Source organism: Heterocephalus glaber, unplaced genomic scaffold, assembly GCF_053883595.1.
Source record: "Heterocephalus glaber isolate CG9 unplaced genomic scaffold, H.glaber_assembly_v1.0 deba00001465, whole genome shotgun sequence".
In the NCBI taxonomy this organism is placed as follows: Eukaryota; Metazoa; Chordata; class Mammalia; order Rodentia; family Bathyergidae; genus Heterocephalus; species Heterocephalus glaber.
Genome location: NW_028258312.1, coordinates 8,093,507 through 8,100,144, shown reverse-complemented (window position 1 = coordinate 8,100,144; position 6,638 = coordinate 8,093,507). Strand labels below are relative to the sequence as shown.

General features: G+C 35.4%; 1 long non-coding RNA gene across 1 annotated transcript; it reads right to left on the bottom strand.

Annotated features, from left to right (window-relative positions):
- Positions 1–842: 842 nt before the first annotated feature.
- Positions 843–5,799, bottom strand: LOC147826565 (uncharacterized). The gene is made up of 3 exons (XR_015438911.1): positions 5,694–5,799; positions 1,919–2,095; positions 843–999 (listed from the first exon to the last, which is right to left on the bottom strand). It is a non-coding gene; the product is annotated as an uncharacterized LOC147826565 (long non-coding RNA).
- Between the last annotated feature and the right edge of the window lie 839 nt (positions 5,800–6,638).

Sequence of the window (6,638 nt, the reverse complement as noted above, 5' to 3'; positions counted from 1 at the left end):
CAGGTCATGTTTCAGTCCATAGTTGGCTAGCTCCAAGGCAGGAAGGCATGGCAGAGGTGCATAGCAGAGGAGAGCTGAGGAGAGCTTCTCATGGCATGGTAAGGTAGGGAAGCAGAAACAGAGTGAATCAAAGGGTAGGGAAGAGATACACCCTTCCAGGCCACTCTTCCAGGGACACACCTCCAACCAGATCCCATCTCCTAACAGCAGTCACCTATAATATCATCAGTGGGCTAATCCACTGATGATTATCATGCCATGATCCAATCACCTTTCAAAAGCCCCACCTATGAGCACATGAGACTTTGGGTTGGGACATATAGACATAAAGCATAAAAATACCCCACAGTGGCCAACACTTGCTCAGCATCTTCCAACTTCATTCTAAAAATATTCCCTTCTTGCACCTTGTACTTGTCTTTCATTCCCTCTACCATAGTCTGAAGTATCTGTTCATTTCTGAATGAATGAATACTCCCCAAAGTTCCCACAAGTAAAAGAAAAAACATGGCAAAAGGTCAGGATGAAAAAATGGTGATCCATTTGGGACAGTGGAAGGAACTCAGTATAGTTTAGACCGTGAAAGTGAGAAATAGCATTGCACTCGATGGGGTGAAGAGTAGGCGAGCCTACATAATGGAGCAACCTTGTAAGCCATGTGAGTAGTTTAAACATTAATCCACTAACGATGGTAAGACTTTGAAATGTTGTCTTCAAAGGAGAAGCATAATTATACAAAAGGTGAAAAATTAATTGGAAAAGATCAATAGGATTACAAAGACAAATTTGGAGAGTCTTACAGGTAGTTTGATTAGAAACATGGCTGTGAGGGTTGAGGGTAGATAGTTAATAGAAACATTTCTGCAGTAAACTTGATAGGTCTTACCTAAATACTAATTATAAGTAGGCTTGAAGAAGCAGGGATATTAAGGATCAGTCATAAACGTCTTCTTTAAGCATATGGCTGGATGGTAATTCCCTTTATCTGAGAGGGACAGACTGGAAAAGAATCAAAGAAGAGTATGCTGAAGGTTTTTGTGTTAAATAGGTTGGGTTTTTGAGTCTTCCAGAAAAGTTAAATCAATAGGCAATTAGATATACTGGGTTGTATATCTAAATTTGGGACTGTCAACATATAAGAAGTGTCTGAAGTTGTGATGTGAGCTAGAAATATAGGAAAGATACGAAATAAGAAAAGATATTTGCTTATGTTGGCCAAGAAACAGTCTTTCTATCAAGACTTATCCTTTCCAAACAGTCAAAATCTTATTCAAAACTTACATTTTCCATGAAGCCTTCCCAGATTCACAGTGCCTTTTTCCTATGATTTCAATAATACTCATTACCCTTTAAAAAGTTATCATTGGCTACATAAATGTTTATACTTTTCTCAAACCCAACATTATATTACAAGTTTTCAAAGGACAGGCATCATAGTTCTTCTTTCCTTAGATATATATATATATATAATATATTTAATATTTAGATTATATTCTTGATAAGTCAATTGTATACCTGCCAGTGATATATATACCTAGTTGGATTTTAAGTTTTGTGTATACTAGAATTATAAAACAATTTCAATTTTAGTAACTTATGTAAATATTTTTTTTTCTTTTGGCCAAGTTATATATGTAACTAAAGAAGATATAATCATATGATTTAGTCAAAATAGTAGGTTAGAATTATAGCTAGCCAGCACACTGACCAAAAATGAACTTTAAGGAAAAAATGCTATCAGAATATAAAGCCAGCCAAGGTCTCCCACCCCATATCTACTTCCAATGCAATGACATGTTTAGGTGCCTTGAAATATCATTTACAACTCTGTCTTTGATCCTGCATAAGCTGGTTTATACAAACAGTTCACCAGCCATATAGGCTTCCTTATGAATTGACAGATGTCAAAAAGCATTACCCACAAAATAATGTTGAGGCTCCTCATTAGCTAGTGACTAGAGCAGGGCCCACTGGTAGCTTGGCAGAGAGGGAGGGCTCCAAGCTGCTGATGGCAGTCTACCAGTACAGCCTTCCACTGACGCCATTGAGTTCCAGTTCATTTCCACAGACTTCCCTTGAGCTAGATGGGTTGGAACTAACAAAAGGAAGAATTAGTAATTAAAATTTCTCGATCAGAGTGCTTTATCTGCAATCATCAAGTCAATCAATGAAACTTTCTTTCTGACTAGCACCAGTAGTTTGTCAAAAATATTTGCCAAGTGATTCCAAGAGTAATATTAGTATGAACTGAGCATATAAATATGTTCTAAACAAGTTGCTATGTGTTCAGGCCTTTATAAAAAAAAATCATCAGAATTTTTTCACCAGTATACTAAAGATCAAATTCAAATTCAAAAAAGAAAATGATTGACCTGCTGTCGCACAACTAGTGAAAATTTGAACACAGACAAAAAATGTTTTCTTCCCAGCAAGATTATCCATATTTGCACTATGATCTTATTGTCCCAACTCATTTCAGAAATATGCTAATAAGAATGCCAATGGTTGGAGGTAGAGAAGGCTCTTATGCTTTCATCTTCAGGCTGTACTACATCAATATACATACACACAATTTATTATGATCACTCATGGGAAAAAGAGCAAAATACTATGGAATGGATAATGCCAAGTACTCAGGAAGACTTCTCTGAATGGAAGACTTACACTGAAGTCTAAGGAACATAATGATCCAGAAACTCAAAGCTCTAAGAAGCAAGAAAACTAACATTGGGAGCACTTTACGCAAAGGTCTTAAAGCAGGAGTAAATGAGGCAATTTCCAGGAACTAAAAATGTCAGTGGTGTTGAAGGAGTATGAGAGAATGCAGGGAGAAGGAACGAGATGAGTTTACAAGGGTGGACAGGGACCAGAACAAGCACAGTCTTTTCTTTTTTTAATTAGTACATGTCACAGTTCATGACCATGGAATGGTGCAAAGGATGAGAGACTGCCCTCCAGAGGAAACCATGAACACTGTTGTTGAATAAATATAAATAATTTAATAAGTTGAAATTCAAAAGTTTTACATCCATATGTCTTTAAAAGACACTGTAAATGTTGTTTGAATTGTCTTTCCTCTTTGAATAAGGTTTGATCCATACTATACGAATGAAAGTAAAAGAGCCAAAAGAAAAACAAAGGAACTTCCCCCTGCTCACTTAGCAACTGGACAGTTAAAAGAACTCTGGGCTGATAAACCTAACCTAAGGCCTCCCGAGATGTGTCAGGCTATTCCTGTGGCCACCTTTGTTCCCTTACCAGTATGAAGAGTCAGATACAACCTTGTTCCTTTTCCAGGCTTTGGGAGGTCAGTCCTCTGTGTTAAGTCCACCAACTCTGCCTCACACGTGCCTCATGTTGGGCACCACTTGTCACAGTTCACAACTGTGCTGTGGTGCAAAGGGTGAGAAATTACTCAGAGTCAATGAACAGTTTAAACTCCAAGAGGACCCAGAGGGACTGCCTTGCCAAGACCCCTCAGTGTGAGAGAGTGTAGGGAAAACAGCCCTGAAGCTTCTGTGGCTTTTTGTTGACAGGACCAGGTAGCAAGGATAAAGGACCGAAAAAGAAGGGCATCTGCAGGAATTCACATGGAAGGACAAGATGGTCTTTTACAAGACTGACCTTAGGCCCCATCTTGGTAGTAAATCAGACTATAGGAAAGACAAGGGCCTGAGCATATATTCCTTAAGGCAATGTGAACCTACATGGACTTGTGACCCTGTAGGCTATCATTTAATTTTCAACCATGCATTCCAGGAGGTCTTGGGCTTATGGCTCCAAAACTCCATTACCTCTGTATATTCACCTCATATATACCTCTGGCCAGTAGTCTCACAAATACATGTTTTCAGTACATGCAGTTTACAATCATCTTGGAGAGTAGGGACATCTACATACTACAGCTTTTTTAAAAATCCCTTTCCCCTTCCCTCCTTCTTTCCTCTTTCCTCTTCTAATTCCCCTATCCCAATTTTCATTCTTGTTGATATTATTGTCTTAGCTTGGCATACAATGTTTACATTCATTGAGGTTATTAGGTTCTTTTACATGATATACCTTTATTCTACTTATTTCCCCTTCCCCTCCTCCTAATCCACATTTTATGATAAGAAATCAGTTTGTAATGCTTTCTTTGAGAAGGCAGGACAAGAGTGGAAATAATGTCTTAGATAAGAGCAGTAGTAGGGGATGGTGAAAGGTGAAGGATCAGAGTAACAATTAGAAAGAGAAATACACAGGCCTTGATGAATTTGACATGAATGGACAAGGAGAAGTTATTGCCAATTCCAATTATCTGGCTTGTGCAACAGAACAAACAATTGAATGATTGGAGCATATTGTGAGATGGAGAAAGCTGTAGAAGAAATAGGTTTGCTGGTGAGGGATCACTTAAATAATACTTAGTATACACAAAAACTTTCTGTGATAATTAACCTTATGTGTTGATCTGTCTGGGGTGTGGCACCTAGTAATGTATTCAAATGTAATTAGGCTTAGATTCGTTCAAATGTAGCTATGCTCAGATTTTTTTTTTGATGAATTAACATTCAAATTGTTAAACATAGAATAAAGCAGATTATCCTCTATAACAGTGATGGTGAACTTTTTAGAGCTTTCAAAGATACAAAGTCACTGATGTGGCATGCATGCCCTAGTTTGCCACCACTGATCTGTAATGTAGGTAATCCCCATCCAATCAGTGGAATGACTTAAAAGAAAGAGTGAAGTCCTGAGGAAAAAGCACTGATCCTTCCAGACCACCCTGACTCAAGAATTCAACACCAATTCTTCTTAGCAAATTAGTGTCCTACAAATTTCAGACTTGCCAAGAAAGAATGTGTAATGTGTGTGTGTGTCCTATTGGTCTATTTGTTCTGTTTCTCTGAAGAACCCAGATATATGCAGTTAGTAATGACATAACTTTATAAAATAAAATATATTTTATATATGCATGTAAAGACTTATAGAAAAGCTACTATATTTACAAGTATTGGAAACTTTATGACTAATATAACTGTGAGACATTCATATGGAGATCTCAGATAGAGAACTGGATATACAATTCAGAATCAAATCACAGGAGGCAGGTTTGATCTGGAGCTAAATAGCTATACTTTGTCAGCACAAACATTTTAAAGCTATGGGGATGGATAAAACATCAAACCAATGAGAAATTTACCAAAATTATGGTTGCATCATTTAAAGATTACAGTAGTTCTATAGAATGGTCATTATAATATTATAATCTCCAAAACAGAAATGAGGAATGAGACTCAGAAATTAATAATCTTGCCTGTGATCACATGGCTAAAACAAATCTAAGAGTGAGTGACCCCAAAACTGACTCTACAATTGTGATATTATTTTACTTTTCTTTAGTTACAAATTAAGTTTTGTCAGAAATTTAAAACCCATTTTTAATTTTGTAAATTAAAAACTTGACAAATTCCTAGGCAAAGAAGTAAAAACCTTTTAGAAATAAATCTCTTAGCACACACAAATGCCCTAAGTTGTTTTAATGCCATTTGACATAGTAATTCTACTTCAAAAACTGACTCTAAGGAAATAAACAGAGGGAAATACAAGGATGTTTTGCATAAGAATAAACATTATCAAATTACTGTAATCCTAGAAACCTAGAAGAACATCAGTATCTAAAGTACATGAGTAGTTAAATTAGTATCATTTACCTGGTATTTACTACACGTTCATTGAAAAATTCCATGGGCTGGGGATTTAGCCCAGTGGTTCCGCTACCTGCCTTGAAACCTCAAGGTCCTGAGTTCAATCCCTGTTACAAAAAAAAAAAGAAAGAAAGATTCCTAATTCAAAAATAATTTAAAACATTGAAGAATGCTTTGAATATAATATTATGTAAAAAATATACATATGCACTTAGTAATGTGTTCTAAAAATATATAATTGAATACATTCATGTAAAGAGGATTTGTAGAAAACATATCAAATAATAAGTGCTTATCTCTATGTTATAGGATTATGAGTAACTTTATCTTCTTCATACTTTTAAGTATTGTCCAGATTTTCTACAATGGAAATATATTAATGTGTACTCACAAAAGAATCTTTTGTCTTATTTTTAATAAGCACTGAATTTCAAACTCCAGGAGCAAAATCTGTAAAGCTTCTATTCCCAAGCAAATTAAGCTATTTAATATGTTAGCTCCAGCTATAGCATGCATTTATATTTTTATTAAAAATTTTAATGAGTATAAAAATATTTACTGCTCTCCTAGAGAGTTTTAAGAATTAATGTTTATATTGTGCTTTGGGATCATTGGATAAAAGGTGTTACACAAACACAATGCATTATTATTAAGTGTTATTAAAGTAAATTAAAGGCAAAGCATGTAATAAAAATTTCCCTGTGGCAACAATCTGAGGCCCATATATAGTTCCATAGTGCTTAGATCATATTTAACTATGAAAGTACCAATACTTACATGACAGTATTTTTGCTAAGATTTGGAATTAACAATGAATATGTACTATATATATGGCATTCAGTTTCTAATTACATATTATATTTCATAGGACATAGTTAAAGTGTATACCACAAATTTTAAGCCATTTAATAGGTGCCAAAATGACAAAAATAAGTATTTGTTATTTCATTG